We start from the raw sequence: 25,168 nt of genomic DNA, 5'->3' as shown, positions 1-25,168 counted from the left end.
GAAAACCCCCATTAGCCTGATCCAAAGCGAGGGTTAAATCTGAAGAAGTAGGGGAACCCTCTTTAAGCAAATGCCCAAGTTCAATGTATTCCCCTTTCCAAATCCGTTCGCGCAAAGCGTGTTGGACGGTCAAACCCAATTCCTCGGAAATGCCACGCCGCATGCTCGGAAGGCCCGGTTGCGTCAATTGGGGTGAAAAATTAATGCCAGTAATAGTAGGATGAGCATCAATTAATTGAGGTGGGGTCACAGCACTAGTCGACCCAACCCCGCTCTCTTCATTTTTCCTACTTCCCGAATCCTGCAAAAATAAAGGCCACGACTCACCCGATTGATTAGTATATCCGTTATCACCCGACGGCTGGACATCATCGCCTGCGCCGATCTCAGTGGGGATGGGCCTATCCGTCAACCCTGTCGCCCCTGAAGAAGAGGCCGTTATCGTGGCTGATGTTGAAGTCGTCTCGGCAGCAGATGAATACGCTGACGATGGCTGTCTTTTCTTTCGACCCGCCGCTTTCGCTGACTGCGGCGGGGCTGAATTCGCCGCCACTACGGTGCCGGCACTCCGGCCAAGACGGCCTACTGATGCTGACGGTTTCCTTCCACGCCCACGCTCCGATGACCGCTGCTGGGCTTTCGCTTTCGGCATCTTGCCTATATTACTGATTATAAACTCTAATTATTTACCCCTTTAAGATGGGATAAGAAGTCTATGTAGAGTGCAGGAGTGTTAATCAACCACAAACTGAAGGAAAACGAAATACGAATACGAAATGGAAATGATACAGATTATTCCAAAACTTGTTCACGAAGTTATTTAAAAAGTTTGTTCACGAATCTGACCATCTCTCATGAAGACCATAGAAAGAATGAAGCGAGCCGAGAGCACGCGATGCTATGGCGCGAACCTTACTGGTTTTATTGCTGACGCCAATACTTCTGCGACCCCCTCCCTTGACCTCGAGGCGTGTGGTCTCGGCTCGGTTCACACTTCTTCGTCCAGATTGGGAATAACCTTTTTTAGCTTCTTGTACAGTTCACTAAAATGTATTATATACCTCACCTAATACGGGGTGCAAAAATTCTAGCAGCTGACAAAAAAAAAGGTCTAATCTGAGCGCTTATCAACCAATGTCCAGAACAAACCTAAATTTTTGGCGCATATGACGTCTAGAATATATAGAAGAGGGTGGGGAATAATAAATTCGTTGCTGATTTCCCATTTGCTTTAAATGTGCTGAAACTCACATGAAATGTAGATTATTATATACCTTATTGAATACGGGGTGCAAAAATTCAATCAGCCGACATTAAAAAGGTCTTATTTAAGCGCATATCAACCAATGTGGCAGAACAAACCTAAACGTATAGCGCATAACAAGAAGAGTATATCCGTGAAGGGGGTTTCGGGCTTTAATACAGTCGCCGCTATTTCCCATTTGCCCTAAATTTGCTGAAAATCACATGAAATGTAGATTAGTATATACCTCACCCAATACGGGGTGCAAAAATACTAGCAGCTGACAATAAAAAGGTCTTATTTGAGCGCATATCAACCAATGTCCAGAGCAAACCTAAACGTTTTTAGCGCATATAACGTCTAGAGTACATAAAGGGGATGGGGGTTAATACATTCGTGGCTGATTTCCCATTTGCTTTAAATGTGCTGAAACCCACATGAAATGTAGATTATTACGTACCTCATTGAATACGGGATGCAAAAATTCTAGCAGCCGACTTTAAAAAGGTCTTATTTAATGGCATATCAACCAATGTGGCAGAACAAACCTTAATGTATTGCGCATAACATGTAGAGTATATCGGTGAAGGGGATTTCGGGCATTAATACAGTCGCCGCTATTTCCCATTTGCCTTAATTTTGCCGAAAATCACATGAAATGTAGATTATTATATACCTCACCCAATACGGGGTGCAAAAATTCTAGCAGCTGACAATAAAAAGGTTTTATTTGAGCGCATATCAACCAATGTACAGAACAAACCTAAACGTTTGGCGCATATAACATCCAGAGTATATAAAAGGGGATGGAGGTTAATACATTCATTGCTGATTTCCCATTTGCTTTAAATGTGCTGAAACTCACATGAAATGTAGATTATTATATACCTCATCGAATACGGGGTGCAAAAATTCTAGCAGCGGACATTAAAAAGGTCTTATTTAAGCGCATACCAACCAATGTCCAGAACAATCTTAATGTATAGCGCATAACATGTAGAGTATATTGGTGAAGGGGGTTTCGGGCTTGAATACAGTCGCCGCTATTTCCCATATGCCTTAAATTTGCTGAAAATCACATGAAATGTAGATTGTTATATACCTCACCCAATACGGGGTGCAAAAATACTAGCAGCTGACAATAAAAAGGTCTTATTTGAGCGCATATCAACCAATGTCCAGAGCAAACCTAAACGTTTGGCGCATATAACGTCTAGAGTACATAAAGGGGATGGGGGTTAATACATTCGTTGCTGATTTCCCATTTGCTTAAAATGTGCTGAAACTCACATGAAATGTAGATTATTATATACCTCATCGAATACGTGGTGCAAACATTCTAGCAGCCGACTTTAAAAAGTCTTATTTGAGTGCATATCAACCAATGTGGCAGAACAAACATTAATGTATAGCGCATAACATGTAGAGTATATCGGTGAAGGGGATTTCGGGCTTTAATACAGTCGCCGCTATTTCCGATTTGCCTAAATTTTGCTGAAAATCACATGAAAAGTAGATTATTATATACCTCACCCAATACGGGGTGCAAAAATACTAGCAGCTGACAATAAAAAGGTTTTATTTGAGCGCATATCAACCAATGTCCAGAACAAACCTAAACGTTTGGCGCATATAACATCCAGAGTATATAAAAGGGGATGGGGGTTAATACATTCGTTGCTGATTTCCCATTTGCTTTAAATGTGCTGAAACTCACATGAAATTTAGATTATTATATACCTCATCGAATACGGGGTGCAAAAATTCTAGCAGCGGACATTAAAAAGGTCTTATTTGAGCGCATATCAACCAATGTCCAGAACAAACTTAAACTTTTGGTGCATATAATGTCCAGAGTATATAGAAGGGGGTGGGGGTTAATACATTCGTTGCGAATTTCCCATTTGCTTTAAATATGCTGAAAATCACATGAAATGTAGATTATTATATACCTCATTGAATACGGGGTGCAAAAATTCTATCAGCCGACATTAAACAGGTCTTATTTAAGCGCATACCAACCAATGTCCAGAACAATCTTAATGCATAGCGCATAACATGTAGAGTATATCGGTGAAGGGGGTTTCGGGCTTTAATACAGTCGCTGCTATTTCCCATTTGCCTTAAATTTGCTAAAAATCACATGAAATGTAGATTATTATATACCTCACCCAATACAGGGTGCAAAAATTCTAGCAGCTGACAAAAAAAAGGTCTAATCTGAGCGCTTATCAACCAATGTCCAGAACAAACCTAAATGTTTGGCGCATATGACGTCTAGAATATATAGAAGAGGGTGGGGATTAATAAATTCGTTGCTGATTTCCCATTTGCTTTAAATGTGCTGAAACTCACATAAAATGTAGATTATTATATACCTTATTGAATACGGGGTGCAAAAATTCAATTAGCCGACATTAAAAAGGTCTTATTTAATGGCATATCAACCAATGTGGCAGAACAAACCTTACGGTATTGCGCATAACATGTAGAGTATATCGGTGAAGGGGATTTCGGGCTTTAATACAGTCGCCGCTATTTCCCATTTACCTTAATTTTGCTGAAAATCACATGAAATGTAGATTATTATATACCTCACCCAATACGGGGTGCAAAATTTCTAGCAGCTGACAATAAAAAGGTTTTATTTGAGCGCATATCAACCAATGTACAGAACAAACCTAAACGTTTGGCGCATATAACATCCAGAGTATATAAAAGGGGATGGAGGTTAATACATTCATTGCTGATTTCCCATTTGCTTTAAATGTGCTGAAACTCACATGAAATGTAGATTATTATATACCTCATCGAATACGGGGTGCAAAAATTCTAGCAGCGGACATTAAAGAGGTCTTATTTGAGCGCATATCAACCAATGTCCAGAACAAACTTAAACTTTTGGTGCATATAATGTTCAGAGTATATAGAAGGGGGTGGGGGTTAATACATTCGTTGCTAATTTTCCATTTGCTTTAAATATGCTGAAAATCACATGAAATGTAGATTATTATATACCTCATTGAATACGGGGTGCAAAAATTCTATCAGCCGACATTAAAAAGGTCTTATTTAAGCGCATACCTACCAATGTCCAGAACAATCTTAATGTATAGCGCATAACATGTAGAGTATATTGGTGAAGGGGGTTTCGGGCTTGAATACAGTCGCCGCTATTTCCCATTTGCCTTAAATTTGCTAAAAATGACATGAAATGTAGATTATTATATACCTCACCGAATACGGGGTGCAAAAATTCTAGCAGCTGACAAAAAAAAGGTCTAATTTGAGCGCTTATCAACCAATGTGTTGTTTGGCGCATATGACGTCTAGAATATATAGAAGAGGGTGGGGATTAATGAATTCGTTGCTGATTTCCCATTTGCTTTAAATGTGCTGAAACTCACATGAAATGTAGATTATTATATACCTTATCGAATACGGGGTGCAAAAATTCTAGCAACCGACATTAAAAAGGTCTTATTTGAGCGCATATCAACCAACGTGGCAGAACAAACCTAAACGTTAGAGCATAACAAGAAGAGTATATCCGTGAAGGGGGTTTCGGGCTTTAATACAGTCGCCGCTATTTCCCATTTGCCTTAAATTTGCTGAAAATCACATGAAATGTAGATTATTATATACCTCACCCAATACGGGGTGCAAAAATACTAGCAGCTGACAATAAATAGGTCTTATTTGAGCGCATATCAACCAATGTCCAGAGCAAACCTAAACGTTTGGCGCATATAACGTCTAGAGTACATAAAGGGGATGGGGGTTAATACATTCGTTGCTGATTTCCCATGTAGATTATTATATACCTCATCGAATACGGGGTGCAAACATTCTAGCAGCGGACATTAAAAAGGTCATATTTGAGCGCATATCAAGCAATGTCCAGAACAAACCTAAATGTTTGGCGCATATGACGTCTAGAGTATATAGAAGAGGGTGGGGATTAATAAATTCGTTGCTGATTTCCCATTTGCTTTAAATGTGCTGAAACTCACATGAAATGTAGATTATTATATACCTTATTGAATACGGGGTGCAAAAATTCAATTAGCCGACATTAAAAAGGTCTTATTTAAGCGCATATCAACCAATGTGGCAGAACAAACCTAAACGTATAGCGCATAACAAGAAGAGTATATCCGTGAAGGGGGTTTCGGGCTTTAACCCTTACTGTACTGGGCTATTTTGAGCACCCACTGACTGGGGGGGGGGGGGGGGGGGGGGGGGCCTGGGAGGCCCCCCCCTATGATCTCGGCCGTCGATTGTCCGATGAACACGAAAATTTGCATGTTTGTAGATATTTACGTAAGGAACAAGATGGTATAATTAGTTTTTTCCGAATATGCAAATTTTTGTTGTTAGCCTAATTAATTATGCAAAATGCGCTAATTTTATGCATTTTACCGAATACGTGTCAAACTCCACGTTTTGAATGTTGAAACTCATTATTCATATGAAACTTCTTTTCTAACACAAAAGAGTTATTTTAATGTAATTAATAATGATAATTTATGCAAATTTTGATGCGATTTTCATTTTTTTTGGTTTTTTTGATGACATGCGCATACTAATTGTTATGTAACGCCTTACAGGTATATCCGATTTTGACGAAAATGGTATCAAAATGTGCGTAAGACTTGAGGGAAAAAAGTCATGAAACGACAATTCAAAATTCCAAGCGGTTGCGGCGCAATCTTTGAAAATGTCGAGGGGGGGGGCCTCCCAGGCCCCCCCCCCCAGTACAGTAAGGGTTAATACAGTCGCCGCTATTTCCCATTTGCCCTAAATTTGCTGAAAATCACATGAAATGTAGATTATTATATACCTCACCCAATACGGGGGTGCAAAAATACTAGCAGCTGACAATAAAAAGGTCTTATTTGAGGGCATATCAACCAATGTCCAGAGCAAACCTAAACGTTTTTAACGCATATAACGTCTAGAGTACATAAAAAGGATGGGGGTTAATACATTCGTGGCTGATTTCCCATTTGCTTTAAATGTGCTGAAACCCACATGAAATGTAGATTATTACGTACCTCATTGAATACGGGATGCAAAAATTCTAGCAGCCGACTTTAAAAAGGTCTTATTTAATGGCATATCAACCAATGTGGCAGAACAAACCTTAATGTATTGCGCATATATTAAACATGTAGAGTATATCGGTGAAGGGGATTTCGGGCTTTAATACAGTCGCCGCTATTTCCCATTTGCCTTAATTTTGCTGAAAATCACATGAAAAGTAGATTATTATATACCTCACCCAATACGGGGTGCAGAAATACTAGCAGCTGACAATAAAAAGGTTTTATTTGAGCGCATATCAACTAATGTCCAGAACAAACCTAAATGTTTGGCGCATATGACGTCTAGAATATATAGAAGAGGGTGGGGATTAATAAATTCGTTGCTGATTTCCCATTTGCTTTAAATGTGCTGAAACTCACATGAAATGTAGATTATTATATACCTTATTGAATACGGGGTGCAAAAATTCAATCAGCCGACATTAAAAAGGTCTTATTTAAGCGCTACCAACCAATTTCAAGAACAATCTTAATGTATAGCGCATAACATGTAGAGTATATCGGTGAAGGGGGTTTCGGGCTTTAATACAGTCGCCGCTAATTCCCATTTGCCTTAAATTTGCTGAAAATCACATGAAATGTAGATTATTATATACCTCACCCAATACGGGGTGCAAAAAATCTAGTAGCTGACAAAAAAAGGTCTTATTTGAGCGCTTATCAACCAATGTCTAGAGCAAACCTAAATGTTTGGCGCATATGACGTCTAGAATTATAGAAGAGGGTGGGGATTAATACATTCGTTGCTGATTTCCCATTTGCTTTAAATGTGCTGAAACTCACATGAAATGTAGATTATTATATACCTCATCGAATACGGGGTGCAAACATTCTAGCAGCCGACTTTAAAAAGGTCTTATTTGAGTGCATATCAACAAATGTGCCAGAACAAACATTAATGTATAGCGCATAACATGTAGAGTATATCGGTGAAGGGGATTTCGGGCATTAATACAGTCGCCGCTATTTCCCATTTGCCTTAATTTTGCTGAAAATCACATGAAATGTAGATTATTATATACCTCACCCAATACGGGGTGCAAAAATTCTAGCAGCTGACAATAAAAAGGTTTTATTTGAGCGCATATCAACCAATGTACAGAACAAACCTAAACGTTTGGCGCATATAACATCCAGAGTATATAAAAGGGGATGGAGGTTAATACATTCATTGCTGATTTCCCATTTGCTTTAAATGTGCTGAAACTCACATGAAATGTAGATTATTATATACCTCATCGAATACGGGGTGCAAAAATTCTAGCAGCGGACATTAAAAAGGTCTTATTTGAGCGCATATCAACCAATGTCCAGAACAAACTTAAACTTTTGGTGCATATAATGTTCAGAGTATATAGAAGGGGGTGAGGGTTAATACATTCGTTGCTAATTTTCCATTTGCTTTAAATATGCTGAAAATCACATGAAATGTAGATTATTATATACCTCATTGAATACGGGGTGCAAAAATTCTATCAGCCGACATTAAAAAGGTCTTATTTAAGCGCATACCAACCAATGTCCAGAACAATCTTAATGTATAGCGCATAACATGTAGAGTATATTGGTGAAGGGGGTTTCGGGCTTGAATACAGTCGCCGCTATTTCCCATATGCCTTAAATTTGCTGAAAATCACATGAAATGTAGATTATTATATACCTCACCCAATACGGGGTGCAAAAATACTAGCAGCTGACAATAAAAAGGTCTTATTTGAGCGCATATCAACCAATGTCCAGAGCAAACCTAAACGTTTGGCGCATATAACGTCTAGAGTACATAAAGGGGATGGGGGTTAATACATTCGTTGCTGATTTCCCATTTGCTTAAAATGTGCTGAAACTCACATGAAATGTAGATTATTATATACCTCATCGAATACGTGGTGCAAACATTCTAGCAGCCGACTTTAAAAAGTCTTATTTGAGTGCATATCAACCAATGTGGCAGAACAAACATTAATGTATAGCGCATAACATGTAGAGTATATCGGTGAAGGGGATTTCGGGCTTTAATACAGTCGCCGCTATTTCCGATTTGCCTAAATTTTGCTGAAAATCACATGAAAAGTAGATTATTATATACGTCACCCAATACGGGGTGCAAAAATACTAGCAGCTGACAATAAAAAGGTTTTATTTGAGCGCATATCAACCAATGTCCAGAACAAACCTAAACGTTTGGCGCATATAACATCCAGAGTATATAAAAGGGGATGGGGGTTAATACATTCGTTGCTGATTTCCCATTTGCTTTAAATGTGCTGAAACTCACATGAAATTTAGATTATTATATACCTCATCGAATACGGGGTGCAAAAATTCTAGCAGCGGACATTAAAAAGGTCTTATTTGAGCGCATATCAACCAATGTCCAGAACAAACTTAAACTTTTGGTGCATATAATGTCCAGAGTATATAGAAGGGGGTGGGGGTTAATACATTCCTTGCTAATTTCTCATTTGCTTTAAATATGCTGAAAATCACATGAAATGTAGATTATTATATACCTCATTGAATACGGGGTGCAAAAATTCTATCAGCCGACATTAAACAGGTCTTATTTAAGCGCATACCAACCAATGTCCAGAACAATCTTAATGCATAGCGCATAACATGTAGAGTATATCGGTGAAGGGGGTTTCGGGCTTTAATACAGTCGCTGCTATTTCCCATTTGCCTTAAATTTGCTAAAAATCACATGAAATGTAGATTTTTATATACCTCACCCAATACAGGGTGCAAAAATTCTAGCAGCTGACAAAAAAAAGGTCTAATCTGAGCGCTTATCAACCAATGTCCAGAACAAACCTAAATGTTTGGCGCATATGACGTCTAGAATATATAGAAGAGGGTGGGGATTAATAAATTCGTTGCTGATTTCCCATTTGCTTTAAATGTGCTGAAAATCACATGAAATGTAGATTATTATATACCTTATTGAATACGGGGTGCAAAAATTCAATTAGCCGACATTAAAAAGGTCTTATTTAAGCGCATATCAACCAATGTGGCAGAACAAACCTAAACGTATAGCGCATAACAAGAAGAGTATATCCGTGAAGGGGGTTTCGGGCTTTAATACAGTCGCCGCTATTTCCCATTTGCCCTAAATTTGCTGAAAATCACATGAAATGTAGATTATTATATACCTCACCCAATACGGGGTGCAAAAATACTAGCAGCTGACAATAAAAAGGTCTTATTTGAGCGCATATCAACCAATGTCCAGAGCAAACCTAAACGTTTTTAGCGCATATAACGTCTAGAGTACATAAAGGGGATGGGGGTTAATACATTCGTGGCTGATTTCCCATTTGCTTTAAATGTGCTGAAACCCACATGAAATGTAGATTATTACGTACCTCATTGAATACGGGATGCAAAAATTCTAGCAGCCGACTTTAAAAAGGTCTTATTTAATGGCATATCAACCAATGTGGCAGAACAAACCTTAATGTATTGCGCATAACATGTAGAGTATATCGGTGAAGGGGATTTCGGGCTTTAATACAGTCGCCGCTATTTTCCATTTGCCTTAATTTTGCTGAAAATCACATGAAATGTAGATTATTATATACCTCACCCAATACGGGGTGCAAAATTTCTAGCAGCTGACAATAAAAAGGTTTTATTTGAGCGCATATCAACCAATGTACAGAACAAACCTAAACGTTTGGCGCATATAACATCCAGAGTATATAAAAGGGGATGGAGGTTAATACATTCATTGCTGATTTCCCATTTGCTTTAAATGTGCTGAAACTCACATGAAATGTAGATTATTATATACCTCATCGAATACGGGGTGCAAAAATTCTAGCAGCGGACATTAAAGAGGTCTTATTTGAGTGCATATCAACCAATGTCCAGAACAAACTTAAACTTTTGGTGCATATAATGTTCAGAGTATATAGAAGGGGGTGGGGGTTAATACATTCGTTGCTAATTTTCCATTTGCTTTAAATATGCTGAAAATCACATGAAATGTAGATTATTATATACCTCATTGAATACGGGGTGCAAAAATTCTATCAGCCGACATTAAAAAGGTCTTATTTAAGCGCATACCAACCAATGTCCAGAACAATCTTAATGTATAGCGCATAACATGAAGAGTATATTGGTGAAGGGGGTTTCGGGCTTGAATACAGTCGCCGCTATTTCCCATTTGCCTTAAATTTGCTAAAAATGACATGAAATGTAGATTATTATATACCTCACCGAATACGGGGTGCAAAAATTCTAGCAGCTGACAAAAAAAGGTCTAATTTGAGCGCTTATCAACCAATGTGTTGTTTGGCGCATATGACGTCTAGAATATATAGAAGAGGGTGGGGATTAATGAATTCGTTGCTGATTTCCCATTTGCTTTAAATGTGCTGAAACTCACATGAAATGTAGATTATTATATACCTCATTGAATACGGGGTGCAAAAATTCTATCAGCCGACATTAAAAAGGTCTTATTTAAGCGCATACCAACCAATGTCCAGAACAAACCTAAATGTTTGGCGCATATGACGTCTAGAATATATAGAAGAGGGTGGGGATTAATAAATTCGTTGCTGATTTCCCATTTGCTTTAAATGTGCTGAAACTCACATGAAATGTAGATTATTATATACCTTATCGAATACGGGGTGCAAAAATTCTAGCAACCGACATTAAAAAGGTCTTATTTGAGCGCATATCAACCAACGTGGCAGAACAAACCTAAACGTTAGAGCATAACAAGAAGAGTATATCGGTGAAGGGGGTTTCGGGCTTTAATACAGTCGCCGCTATTTCCTATTTGCCTTAAATTTGCTGAAAATCACATGAAATGTAGATTATTATATACCTCACCCAATACGGGGTGCAAAAATACTAGCAGCTGACAATAAAAAGGTCTTATTTGAGCGCATATCAACCAATGTCCAGAGCAAACCTAAACGTTTGGCGCATATAACGTCTAGAGTACATAAAGGGGATAGGGGTTAATACATTCGTTGCTGATTTCCCATGTAGATTATTATATACCTCATCGAATACGGGGTGCAAACATTCTAGCAGCGGACATTAAAAAGGTCATATTTGAGCGCATATCAGCCAATGTCCAGAGCAAACCTAAACGTTTGGCGCATATAACGTCTAGAGTACATAAAGGGGATGGGGGTTAATACATTCGTTGCTAATTTCCCTTTTGCTTTAAATGTGCTGAAACTCACATGAAATTTAGATTATTATATACCTCATCGAATACGGGGTGCAAAAATTCTAGCAGCCGACTTTAAAAAGGTCTTATTTGAGTGCATATCAACCAATGTGGCAGAACAAACCTTAATGTATAGCGCATAACTTGTATAGAGTATATAGGTGAAGGGGATTTTGGGCTTTAATACAGGCGCCGCTATTTCCCATTTGCCTTAAATTTGCTAAAAATGACACGAAATGTAGATTATTATATACATCACCGAATACGGGGTGCAAAAATTCTAGCAGCTGACAAAAAAAAGGTCTAATTTGAGCGCTTATCAACCAATGTGTTGTTTGGCGCATATGACGTCTAGAATATATAAAAGAGGGTGGGGATTAATAAATTCGTTGCTGATTTCCCATTTGCTTTAAATGTGCTGAAACTCACATGAAATGTAGATTATTATATACCTCATCGAATACGGGGTGCAAAAATTCTAGCAACCGACATTAAAAAGGTCTTATTTGAGCGCATATCAACCAATGTGGCAGAACAAACCTAAACGTTAGAGCATAACAAGAAGAGTATATCGGTGAAGTGGGTTTCGGGCTTTAATACAGTCCCCGCTATTTCCCATTTGCCTTAAATTTGCTGAAAATCACATGAAATGTAGATTATTATATACCTCACTCAATACGGGGTGCAAAAATACTATCAGCTGACAATGAAAAGGTCTTATTTGAGCGCATATCAACCAATGTCCAGAGCAAACCTAAATGTTTGGCGCATATAACGTCTAGAGTACATAAAGGGGATGGGGGTTAATACATTCGTTGCTGATTTGCCATTTGCTTAAAATGTGCTGAAACTCACATGAAATTTAGATTATTATATACCTCATCGAATACGGGGTGCAGAAATTCTAGCAGCGGACATTAAAAAGGTCTTATTTGAGCGCATATCAACCAATGTCCAGAACAAACTTAAACTTTTGGTGCATATAATGTCCAGAGTATATAGAAGGGGGTTGGGGTTAATACATTCTTTGCTAATTTCCCATTTGCCTTAAATTTGCTGAAAATCACATGAAATGTAGATTATTATATACCTCACCCAATACGGGGTGCAAAAATACTATCAGCTGACAATGAAAAGGTCTTATTTGAGCGCATATCAACCAATGTCCAGAGCAAACCTAAATGTTTGGCGCATATGACGTCTAGAATATATGGAAGAGGGTGGGGGTTAATACATTCGTTGCTGATTTCCCATTTGCTTAAAATGTGCTGAAACTCACATGAAATGTAGATTATTATATACCTCATCGAATACGGGGTGCAAACATTCTAGCAGCGGACATTAAAAAGGTCATATTTGAGCGCATATCAAGCAATGTCCAGAACAAACCTAAATGTTTGGCGCATATGACGTCTAGAGTATATAGAAGAGGGTGGGGATTAATACATTCGTTGCTGATTTCCCATTTGCTTTAAATGTGCTGAAACTCACATGAAATGTAGATTATTATATACCTCATCGAATACGGGGTGCAAAAATTCTAGCAGCCGACTTTAAAAAGGTCTTATTTGAGTGCATATCAACCAATGTGGCAGAACAAACCTTAATGTATAGCGCATAACATGTAGAGTATATATAGGTGAAGGGGATTTTGGGCTTTAATACAGTCGCCGCTATTTCCCATTTGCCTTAAATTTGCTGAAAATCACATGAAATGTAGATTATTATATACCTCATCGAATACGGGGTGCAAAAATTCTAGCAGCGGACAATAAAAAGGTCTTATTTGAGCGCATATCAACCAATGTCCAGAGCAAACCTAAACGTTTGGCGCATATAACGTCTAGAGTACATAAAGGGGATGGGGGTTAATACATTCGTTGCTAATTTCCCATTTGCTTTAAATGTGCTGAAACTCACATGAAATGTAGATTATTATATACCTCATCGAATACGGGGTGCAAAAATTCTAGCAGCGGACATTAAAAAGGTCTTATTTGAGCGCATACCAACCAATGTCCAGAACAATCTTAATGTATAAAGCATAACATGTAGAGTATATCGGTAAAGGGGGTTTCGGGCTTTAATACAGTCGCCGCTATTTCCCATTTGCCTTAAATTTGCTAAAAATCACATGAAATGTAGATTATTATATACCTCACCCAATACGGGGTGCAAAATTCTAGCAGCTGACAAAAAAAGGTCTTATTTGAGCGCATATCAACCAATGTGGCAGAACAAACCTTAATGTATAGCGCATAACATGTATAGAGTATATAGGTGAAGGGGATTTGGGCTTTAATACAGGCGCCGCTATTTCCCATTTGCCTTAAATTTGCTAAAAATCACATGAAATGTAGATTATTATATACCTCACCGAATACGGGGTGCAAAAATTCTAGCAGCTGACAAAAAAAAGGTCTTATTTAGCGCATATCAACCAATGTCCAGAACAAACCTAAATGTTTGGCGCATATGACGTCTAGAATATATAGAAGAGGGTGGGGTTTAATAATTCGTTGCTAATTTCCCATTTGCTTCAAATGTGCTGAAACTCACATGAAATGTAGATTATTATATACCTCATCGAATACGGGGTGCAAAAATTCTAGCAGCCGACATTAAAAAGGTCTTATTTGAGCGCATATCAACCAATGTGGCAGAACAAACCTAAACGTTAGCGCATAACAAGAAGAGTATATCGGTGAAGGGGATTTTGGGCTTTAATACAGGCGCCGCTATTTCCCATTTGCCTTAAATTTGCTGAAAATCACATGAAATGTAGATTATTATATACCTCACCTAATACGGGGTGCAAAAATACTAGCAGATGACAATAAAAAGGTTTTATTTGAGCGCATATCAGCCAATGTCAAGAGCAAACCTAAACGTTTGGCGCATATAACGTCTAGAGTACATAAAGGGGATGGGGGTTAATACATTCGTTGCTAATTTCCCATTTGCTTTAAATGTGCTGAAACTCACATGAAATTTAGATTATTATATACCTCATCGAATACGGGGTGCAAAAATTCTAGCAGCGGACATTAAAAAGGTCTTATTTGAGCGCATATCAACCAATGTCCAGAACAAACCTAAACGTTAGAGCATAACAAGAAGAGTTTATCGGTGAAGGGGGTTTCGGGCTTTAATACAGTCGCCGCTATTTCCCATTTGCCTTAATTTTGCTGAAAATCACATGAAATGTAGATTATTATATACCTCACCCAATACGGGGTGCAAAAATACTAGCAGCTGACAATAAAAAGGGCTTATTTGAGCGCATATCAACCAATGTCCAGAGCAAACCTAAACGTTTGGCGCATATAACGTCTAGAGTACATGAAGAGGGTGGGGGTTGATACATTCGTTGCTGATTTCCCATTTGCTTTAAATGTGCTGAAACTCACATGAAATTTAGATTATTATATACCGCATCGAATACGGGGTGCAAAAATTTTAGCAGCGGACATTAAAAAGGTCTTATTTGAGCGCATATCAACCAATGTCCAGAACAAACTTAAACTTTTGGTGCATATAACGTCCAGAGTATATAGAAGGGGGTGGGGGTTAATACATTCGTTGCTAATTTCCCATTTGCTTTAAATATGCTGAAAATCACATGAAATGTAGATTATTATATACCTCATGGAATACGGGGTGCAAAAATTCTAGCAGCCGACTTTAAAAAGGTCTTATTTGAGTGCATATCAACCAATGTGGCAGAACAAACCTTAATGTATAGCGCATAACATGTAGAGTATATCGGAGAAGGGGTTTCGGGCTTTAATACAGTCGCCGCTATTTCCCATTTGCCTTAATTTTGCTGAAAATCACATGAAATGTAGATTATTATATACCTCACCCAATACGGGGTGCAAAAATTCTAGCAGCTGACAAAAAAGGCCTTATTTGAGCGCTTATCAACCAATGTCCAGAACAAACCTAAATGTTTGGCGCATATGACGTCTAGAATTATAGAAGAGGGTGGGGATTAATACATTCGTTGCTGATTTCCCATTTGCTTTAAATGTGCTGAAACTCACATGAAATGTAGATTATTATATACCTCATCGAATACGGGGTGCAAAAATTCTAGCAGCCGACTTTAAAAAGGTCTTATTTGAGTGCATATCAACCAATGTGGCAGAACAAACCTTAACGTATAGCGCATAACATGAAGAGTATATCGGTGAAGGGGATTTTGGGCTTTAATACAGTCGCCGCTATTTCCCATTTGCCTTAAATTTGCTGAAAATCACATGAAATGTAGATTATTATATACCTCACCCAATACGGGGTGCAAAAATTCAAGCAGCTGACAATAAAAAGGTTTTATTTGATCGCATATCAACCAATGTCCAGAACAAACCTAAACGTTTGGCGCATATAACATCCAGAGTATATAAAAGGGGATGGGGGTTAATACATTCGTTGCTGATTTCCCATTTGCTTTAAATGTGCTGAAACTCACATGAAATTTAGATTATTATATACCTCATCGAATACGGGGTGCAAAAATTCTAGCAGCGGACATTAAAAAGGTCTTATTTGAGCGCATATCAACCAATGTCCAGAACAAACTTAAACTTTTGGTGCATATAATGTCCAGAGTATATAGAAGGGGGTAGGGGTTAATACATTCGTTGCTAATTTCACATTTGCTTTAAATATGCTGAAAATCACATGAAATGTAGATTATTATATACCTCATTGAATATGGGGTGCAAAAATTCTATCAGCCGACATTAAACAGGTCTTATTTAAGCGCATATCAACCAATGTCCAGAACAATCTTAATGCATAGCGCATAACATGTAGAGTATATCGGTGAAGGGGGTTTCGGGCTTTAATACAGTCGCTGCTATTTCCCATTTGCCTTAAATTTGCTGAAAATCACATGAAATGTAGATTATTATATACCTCACCCAATACGGGGTGCACAAATTCTAGCAGCTGACAAAAAAGGTCTAATTTGAGCGCTTATCAACCAATGTCCAGAACAAACCTAAATGTTTGGCGCATATGACGTCTAGAATATATAGAAGAGGGTGGGGATTAATAAATTCGTTGCTGATTTCCCATTTGCTTTAAATGTGCTGAAACTCACATGAAATGTAGATTATTATATACCTCATCGAATACGGGGTGCAAAAATTCTAGCAGCCGACTTTAAAAAGGTCTTATTTGAGTGCATATCAACCAATGTGGCAGAACAAACCTTAATGTATAGCGCATAACATGTAGAGTATATCGGTGAAGGGGATTTCGGGCTTTAATACAGTCGCCGCTATTTCCCATTTGCCTTAATTTTGCTGAAAATCACATGAAATGTAGATTATTATATACCTCACCCAATACGGGGTGCAAAAATACTAGCAGCTGACAATAAAAAGGTCTTATTTGAGCGCATATCAACCAATGTCCAGAGCAAACCTAAATGTTTGGCGCATATAACGTCTAGAGTACATAAAGGGGATGGGGGTTAATACATTCGTTGCTGATTTCCCATTTGCTTAAAATGTGCTGCAACTCACATGAAATGTAGATTATTATATACCTCATTGAATACGGGGTGCAAAAATTCTATCAGCCGACATTAAAAAGGTCTTATTTAAGCGCATACCAACCAATGTCCAGAACAATCTTAATGTATAGCGCATAACATGTAGAGTATATCGGTGAAGGGGGTTTCGGGCTTTAATACAGTCGCCGCTATTTCCCATTTGCTTCAAATTTGCTAAAAATCACATGAAATGTAGATTATTATATACCTCACCCAATACGGGGTGCAAAAATTCTAGCAGCTGACAAAAAAAGGGTCTAATTTAAGCGCTTATCAACCAAGGTCCAGAACAAACCTAAACGTTTGGCGCATATGACGTCTAGAATATATAGAAGAGGGTGGGGATTAATAAATTCGTTGCTGATTTCCCATTTGCTTTAAATGTGCTGAAACTCACATAAAATGTAGATTATTATATACCTCATCGAATACGGGGTGCAAAAATTCTAGCAACCGACATTGAAAAGGTCTTATTTGAGCGCATATCAACCAATGTGGCAGAACAAACCTAAACGTTAGAGCATAACAAGAAGAGTATATCGGTGAAGGGGGTTTCGGGCTCTAATACAGTCGCCGCTTTTTCCCATTTGCCTTAAATTTGCTGAAAATCACATGAAATGTAGATTATTATACACCTCACCCAATACGGGGTGCAAAAATACAAGCAGCTGACTATAAAAAGGTCTTATTTGAGCGCATATCAACCAATGTCCAGAGCAAACCTAAACGTTTTGCGCATATAACGTCTAGATGTGATGGGGGTTAATACATTCGTTGCTGATTCGTTGCTGATTTCCCATTTGCTTAAAACGTGCTGAAACTCACATGAAATGTAGATTATTATATACCTCATCGAATACGGGGTGGAAACATTTAAGCAGCGGACATTAAAAAGGTCTTATTTGAGCGCATATCAACAAATGTCCAGAACAAACCTAAATGTTTGGCGCATATGACGTCTAGAGTATATAGAAGAGGGTGGGGATTAATACATTCGTTGCTGATTTCCCATTTGCTTTAAATGTGCTGAAACTCACATGAAATGTAGATTATTATATACTTCATCGAATACGGGGTGCAAAAATTCTAGCAGCCGACTTTAAAAAGGTCTTATTTGAGTGCATATCAACCAATGTGGCAGAACAAACCTTAATGTATAGCGCATAACATGAAGAGTATATCGGTGAAGGGGATTTCGGGCTTTAATACAGTCGCCGCTATTTCCCATTTGCCTTAATTTTGCTGAAAATCACACGAAATGTAGATTATTATAATACCTCACCCAATACGGGGTGCAAAAATTCTAGCAGCTGACAATAAAAAGGTTTTATTTGAGCGCATATCAACCAATGTCCAGAACAAACCTAAACGTTTGGCGCATATAACATCCAGAGTATATAAAAGGGGATGGGGGTTAATACATTCATTGCTGATTTCCCATTTGCTTTAAATGTGCTGAAACTCACATGAAATGTAGATTATTATATACCTTATTGAATACGGGGTGCAAAAATGCAATCAGCCGACATTAAAAAGGTCTTATTTAAGCGCATACCAACCAATGTCCAGAACAATCTTAATGTATAGCGCATAAAATGTAGAGTATATCGGTGAAGGGGGTTTCGGGCTTTAATACAGTCGCTGCTATTTCCCATTTGCCTTAAATTTGCTAAAAATCACATGAAATGTAGATTATTATATACCTCACCCAATACGGGTTGCAAAAATTCTAGCAGCTGACAAAAAAAAGGTCTAATTTTAGCGCTTATCAACCAATGTCCAGAACAAACCTAAATGTTTGGCGCATATGACGTCTAGAATATATAGAAGAGGGTGGGGATTAATAAATTGGTTGCTGATTTCCCATTTGCTTTAAATGTGCTGAAACTCACATGAAATGTAGATTATTATATTCCTCATCGAATACGGGGTGCAAAAATTCTAGCAATCGACATTAAAAAGGTCTTATTTGAGCGCATTTTAACCAACGTGGCAGAACAAACCTAAACGTTAGAGCATAACAAGAAGAGTATATCGGTGAAGGGGGTTTCGGGCTTTAATACAGTCGCCGCTATTTCCCATTTGCCTTAAATTTGCTGAAAATCACATGAAATGTAGATTATTATATACCTCACCCAATACGGGGTGCAAAAATACTAGCAGCTGACAATAAAAAGGTCTTATTTGAGCGCATATCAACCAATGTCCAGAGCAAACCTAAACGTTTGGCGCATATAACGTCTAGAATACCTAAAGGGGATGGGGGTTAATACATTTGTTGCTGATTTCCCATTTGCTTAAAATGTGCTGAAACTCACATGAAATGTAGATTATTATATACCTCATCGAATACGGGGTGCAAATATTCTAGCAGCGGAAATTAAAAAGGTCTTATTTGAGCGCAAATCAACCAATGTCCAGAACAAACCTAAATGTTTGGCGCATATGACGTCTAGAATATATAGAAGAGGGTGGGAATTAATAAATTCGTTGCTGATTTCCCATTTGCTTTAAATGTGCTGAAACTCACATGAAATGTAGATTATTATATACCTCATCGAAAAAGGGGTGCAAAAATTCTAGCAACCGACATTGAAAAGGTCTTATTTGAGCGCATATCAACCAATGTGGCAGAACAAACCTAAACGTTAGAGCATAACAAGAAGAGTATATCGGTGAAGGGGGTTTCGGTCTTTAATACAGTCGCCGCTATTTCCCATTTGCCTTAAATTTGCTGAAAATCACATGACATGTAGATTATTATATACCTCACCCAATACGGGGTGCAAAAATACTAGCAACTGACAATAAAAAGGTCTTATTTGAGCGCATATCAACCAATGTCCAGAGCAAACCTAAACGTTTTGCGCATATAACGTCTAGATGGGGTGGGGGTTAATACATTCGTTGCTAATTCGTTGGTGATTTCCCATTTGCTTAAAATGTGCTGAAACTCACATGAAATGTAGATTATTATATACCTCATCGAATACGGGGTGGAAACATTCTAGCAGCGGACATTAAAAAGTTCTTATTTGTGCGCATATCAACCAATGTCCAGAACAAACCTAAATGTTTGGCGCATATGACGTCTAGAGTATATAGAAGAGGGTGGGGATTAATACATTCGTTGCTGATTTCCCATTGTTTTAAATGTGCTGAAACTCACATGAAATGTAGATTATTATATACCTCATCGAATACGGGGTGCAAAAATTCTAGCAGCCGACTTTAAAAAGGTCTTATTTGAGTGCATATCAACCAATGTGGCAGAACAAACCCTAATGTATAGCGCATAACATGTAGAGTATATCGGTGAAGGGGATTTCGGGCTTTAATACAGTCGCCGCTATTTCCCATTTGCTTTAATTTTGCTGAAAATCACATGAAATGTAGATTATTATAATACCTCACCCAATACGGGGTGCAAAATTTCTAGCAGCTAAAAATAAAAAGGTTTTATTTGAGCGCATATCAACCAATGTCCAGAACAAACTTAAACTTTTGGTGCATATAATGTCCAGAGTATATAGAAGGGGGTGGGGGTTAATACATTCGTTGCGAATTTCCCATTTGCTTTAAATATGCTGAAAATCACATGAAATGTAGATTATTATATACCTCATTGAATACGGGGTGCAAAAATTCTATCAGCCGACATTAAACAGGTCTTATTTAAGCGCATACCAACCAATGTCCAGAACAATCTTAATGCATAGCGCATAACATGTAGAGTATATCGGTGAAGGGGGTTTCGGGCATTAATACAGTCGCTGCTATTTCCCATTTGCCTTAAATTTGTTAAAAATCACATGAAATGTAGATTATTATATACCTCACCCAATACAGGGTGCAAAAATTCTAGCAGCTGACAAAAAAAAGGTCTAATCTGAGCGCTTATCAACCAATGTCCAGAACAAACCTAAATGTTTGGCGCATATGACGTCTAGAATATATAGAAGAGGGTGGGGATTAATAAATTCGTTGCTGATTTCCCATTTGCTTTAAATGTGCTGAAACTCACATAAAATGTAGATTATTATAATACGGGGTGCAAAAATTCAATTAGCCGACATTAAAAAGGTCTTATTTAAGCGCATATCAACCAATGTGGCAGAACAAACCTAAACGTATAGCGCATAACAAGAAGAGTATATCCGTGAAGGGGGTTTCGGGCTTTAATACAGTCGCCGCTATTTCCCATTTGCCCTAAATTTGCTGAAAATCACATGAAATGTAGATTATTATATACCTCACCCAATACGGGGTGCAAAAATACTAGCAGCTGACAATAAAAAGGTCTTATTTGAGCGCATATCAACCAATGTCCAGAGCAAACCTAAACGTTTTTAGCGCATATAACGTCTAGAGTACATAAAGGGGATGGGGGTTAATATATTCGTTGCTGATTTCCCATTTGCTTTAAATGTGCTGAAACCCACATGAAATGTAGATTATTACGTACCTCATTGAATACGGGATGCAAAAATTCTAGCAGCCGACTTTAAAAAGGTCTTATTTAAGGCATATCAACCAATGTGGCAGAACAAACCTTACGGTATTGCGCATAACATGTAGAGTATATCGGTGAAGGGGATTTCGGGCTTTAATACAGTCGCCGCTATTTCCCATTTGCCTTAATTGTGCTGAAAATCACATGAAATGTAGATTATTATATACCTCACCCAATACGGGGTGCAAAATTTCTAGCAGCTGACAATAAAAAGGTTTTATTTGAGCGCATATCAACCAATGTACAGAACAAACCTAAACGTTTGGCGCATATAACATCCAGAGTATATAAAAGGGGATGGAGGTTAATACATTCATTGCTGATTTCCCATTTGCTTTAAATGTGCTGAAACTCACATGAAATGTAGATTATTATATACCTCATCGAATACGGGGTGCAAAAATTCTAGCAGCGGACATTAAAGAGGTCTTATTTGAGCGCATATCAACCAATGTCCAGAACAAACTTAAACTTTTGGTGCATATAATGTTCAGAGTATATAGAAGGGGGTGGGGGTTAATACATTCGTTGCTAATTTTCCATTTGCTTTAAAGATGCTGAAAATCACATGAAATGTAGATTATTATATACCTCATTGAATACGGGGTGCAAAAATTCTATCAGCCGACATTAAAAAGGTCTTATTTAAGCGCATACCTACCAATGTCCAGAACAATCTTAATGTATAGCGCATAACATGTAGAGTATATTGGTGAAGGGGGTTTCGGGCTTGAATACAGTCGCCGCTATTTCCCATTTGCCTTAAATTTGCTGAAAATCACATGAAATGTAGATTATTATATACCTCACCCAATACGGGGTGCAAAAATACTAGCAGCTGACAATAAAAAGGTCTTATTTGAGCGCATATCAACCAATGTCCAGAGCAAACCTAAACGTTTTGCGCATATAACGTCTAGATGGGGTGGGGGTTAATACATTCGTTGCTAATTCGTTGGTGATTTCCCATTTGCTTAAAATGTGCTGAAACTCACATGAAATGTAGATTATTATATACCTCATCGAATACGGGGTGCAAACATTCTAGCAGCGGACATTAAAAAGGTCTTATTTGAGCGCATATCAACCAATGTCCAGAACAAACCTAAATGTTTGGCGCATATGACGTCTAGAGTATATAGAAGAGGGTGGGGATTAATACATTCGTTGCTGATTTCCCATTGCTTTAAATGTGCTGAAACTCACATGAAATGTAGATTATTATATACCTCATCGAATACGGGGTGCAAAAATTCTAGCAGCCGACTTTAAAAAGGTCTTATTTGAGCGCATATCAACCAATGTGGCAGAACAAACCTAATGTATAGCGCATAACATGTAGAGTATATCGGTGAAGGGGATTTCGGGCTTTAATACAGTCGCCGCTATTTCCCATTTGCTTTAATTTTGCTGAAAATCACATGAAATGTAGATTATTATATACCTCACCCAATACGGGGTGCAAAATTCTAGCAGCTAAAAATAAAAAGGTTTTATTTGAGCGCATATCAACCAATGTCCAGAACAAACTTAAACTTTTGGTGCATATAATGTCCAGAGTATATAGAAGGGGGTGGGGGTTAATACATTCGTTGCGAATTTCCCATTTGCTTTAAATATGCTGAAAATCACATGAAATGTAGATTATTATATACCTCATTGAATACGGGGTGCAAAAATTCTATCAGCCGACATTAAAAAGGTCTTATTTAAGCGCATACCAACCAATGTCCAGAACAATCTTAATGCATAGCGCATAACATGTAGAGTATATCGGTGAAGGGGGTTTCGGGCTTTAATACAGTCGCTGCTATTTCCCATTTGCCTTAAATTTGTTAAAAATCACATGAAATGTAGATTATTATATACCTCACCCAATACAGGGTGCAAAAATTCTAGCAGCTGACAAAAAAAAGGTCTAATTGAGCGCATATCAACCAATGTCCAGAACAAACCTAAATGTTTGGCGCATATGACGTCTAGAATATATAGAAGAGGGTGGGGATTAATAAATTCGTTGCTGATTTCCCATTTGCTTTAAATGTGCTGAAACTCACATAAAATGTAGATTATTATAATACGGGGTGCAAAAATTCATTAGCCGACATTAAAAAGGTCTTATTTAAGCGCATATCAACCAATGTGGCAGAACAAACCTAAACGTATAGCGCATAACAAGAAGAGTATATCCGTGAAGGGGGTTTCGGGCTTTAATACAGTCGCCGCTATTTCCCATTTGCCCTAAATTTGCTGAAAATCACATGAAATGTAGATTATTATATACCTCACCCAATACGGGGTGCAAAAATACTAGCAGCTGACAATAAAAAGGTCTTATTTGAGCGCATATCAACCAATGTCCAGAGCAAACCTAAACGTTTTTAGCGCATATAACGTCTAGAGTACATAAAGGGGATGGGGGTTAATATTCGTTGCTGATTTCCCATTTGCTTTAAATGTGCTGAAACTCACATGAAATGTAGATTATTATATACCTCATTGAATACGGGGTGCAAAAATTCTAGCAGCCGACTTTAAAAAGGTCTTATTTAAGGCATATCAACCAATGTGGCAGAACAAACCTTACGGTATTGCGCATAACATGTAGAGTATATCGGTGAAGGGGATTTCGGGCTTTAATACAGTCGCCGCTATTTCCCATTTGCCTTAATTGTGCTGAAAATCACATGAAATGTAGATTATTATATACCTCACCCAATACGGGGTGCAAAAATTCTAGCAGCTGACAATAAAAAGGTTTTATTTGAGCGCATATCAACCAATGTACAGAACAAACCTAAACGTTTGGCGCATATAACATCCAGAGTATATAAAAGGGGATGGAGGTTAATACATTCATTGCTGATTTCCCATTTGCTTTAAATGTGCTGAAACTCACATGAAATGTAGATTATTATATACCTCATCGAATACGGGGTGCAAAAATTCTAGCAGCGGACATTAAAGAGGTCTTATTTGAGCGCATATCAACCAATGTCCAGAACAAACTTAAACTTTTGGTGCATATAATGTTCAGAGTATATAGAAGGGGGTGGGGGTTAATACATTCGTTGCTAATTTTCCATTTGCTTTAAAGATGCTGAAAATCACATGAAATGTAGATTATTATATACCTCATTGAATACGGGGTGCAAAAATTCTATCAGCCGACATTAAAAAGGTCTTATTTAAGCGCATACCAACCAATGTCCAGAACAATCTTAATGTATAGCGCATAACATGTAGAGTATATTGGTGAAGGGGGTTTCGGGCTTGAATACAGTCGCCGCTATTTCCCATTTGCCTTAAATTTGCTAAAAATGACATGAAATGTAGATTATTATATACCTCACCGAATACGGGGTGCAAAAATTCTAGCAGCTGACAAAAAAAAGGTCTAATTTGAGCGCTTATCAACCAATGTGTTGTTTGGCGCATATGACGTCTAGAATATATAGAAGAGGGAGGGGATTAATGAATTCGTTGCTGATTTCCCATTTGCTTTAAATGTGCTGAAACTCACATGAAATGTAGATTATTA

The sequence above is a fragment of the Strongylocentrotus purpuratus genome, unplaced genomic scaffold (assembly GCF_000002235.5).
Source record: "Strongylocentrotus purpuratus isolate Spur 01 unplaced genomic scaffold, Spur_5.0 spur5_scaffold_21, whole genome shotgun sequence".
Taxonomy (NCBI): domain Eukaryota; kingdom Metazoa; phylum Echinodermata; class Echinoidea; order Camarodonta; family Strongylocentrotidae; genus Strongylocentrotus; species Strongylocentrotus purpuratus.
This window is presented reverse-complemented; position numbering follows the sequence as displayed.